The sequence below is a fragment of the Trichechus manatus genome, unplaced genomic scaffold, assembly GCF_000243295.1.
Source record: "Trichechus manatus latirostris isolate Lorelei unplaced genomic scaffold, TriManLat1.0 scaffold00034, whole genome shotgun sequence".
NCBI classification, from domain to species: domain Eukaryota; kingdom Metazoa; phylum Chordata; class Mammalia; order Sirenia; family Trichechidae; genus Trichechus; species Trichechus manatus.
In genome coordinates this window covers 21,115,229-21,116,090 of record NW_004443970.1, presented here as the reverse complement: position 1 = coordinate 21,116,090, position 862 = coordinate 21,115,229, and the positions used below count along the sequence as shown (strand labels likewise).

Here is an 862-nt window from a genome sequence, read left to right as displayed (position 1 = left end):
AAAAAAAAAAAAAGCAATTGTGAAGTTCATCAGGTTTCATTTGGCATAGTTTGTGGTGATATTTCTGTGCTCCGATTAAAAAGAAAATACAAAATTTTGTCTGAAAAAGAAGCAGGTACAGGAAACGGCCTCGATTTCATTTGTACCCTGTGCATATGGCCTTCCCTTAGTAATGGGGGCAGGGGACAGGGGGACAGTCAAGGGATCGTGGTCTCCAGCAATGAAGGGCTGAGCTTGGAGACCAGGTATGACTGATGAAGACCCACTCATTTTCACCGTTTAGGGACTCAGTCCCCACAAGTCCCCAACGGGTTCCCGATCCAAGGAACTCGAAGTCCTTGTGTGGAGCAGGCAGGGGGCAGGTAATAAAACTATTAAGAGAGCAAGGCTCTTACCTTGTCCTGAGGCTGCAGGTCCTGTGTAATCCCAGAAGCTAGAGTGAACGTTCAGGCTTGCAGCTGACGGATCTGTGGCGTGAGGCGGGGAAAGCTATTTACTTAAAGTGCAAGCCAACTGAGTTATTACAACATATACCTGTTGAGTTTTACTCGCTCTCCTCTCAGCCACACCTCCACTGCAGTTTCGTCCAGAGAACATGCTGGGTCTAATGCTCTGAGATGGGGTTACACGTGTGTCTTTAAATTTGCTTCCACCAAGCCCTTTGCTTCCATCCTGCAGCGAAGATAGGCGCACAGCTCAGCTTTGCAAAGACCCTCCTTGATGGCGTGAGGATCTCAGCGGTGCTATCTGCAGAGGGAGTGATAACAATAATCATAATCATAGCTGCCAAACACCATGCTGGGTCCATTTTACTCAAAAGCTCTCATTTAATCTTCATCACATCCAGTCCATCATGTGATAC

The 862-nt window shown here is 47.1% G+C and overlaps 1 protein-coding gene across 1 annotated transcript in view; it reads right to left on the bottom strand.

Annotated features, from left to right (window-relative positions):
• The window catches only part of LOC101352525 (fibroblast growth factor-binding protein 1), a 3,489-nt gene extending 2,981 nt beyond the window's left edge, over nucleotides 1–508 (bottom strand). Inside the window, exon 1 of the mRNA XM_004375169.2 lies at nucleotides 396–508. The gene's annotated coding sequence lies outside the window, so the exon portion shown is untranslated. The remainder of the gene's footprint in view (nucleotides 1–395) is intronic.
• Nucleotides 509–862: the final 354 nt, after the last annotated feature.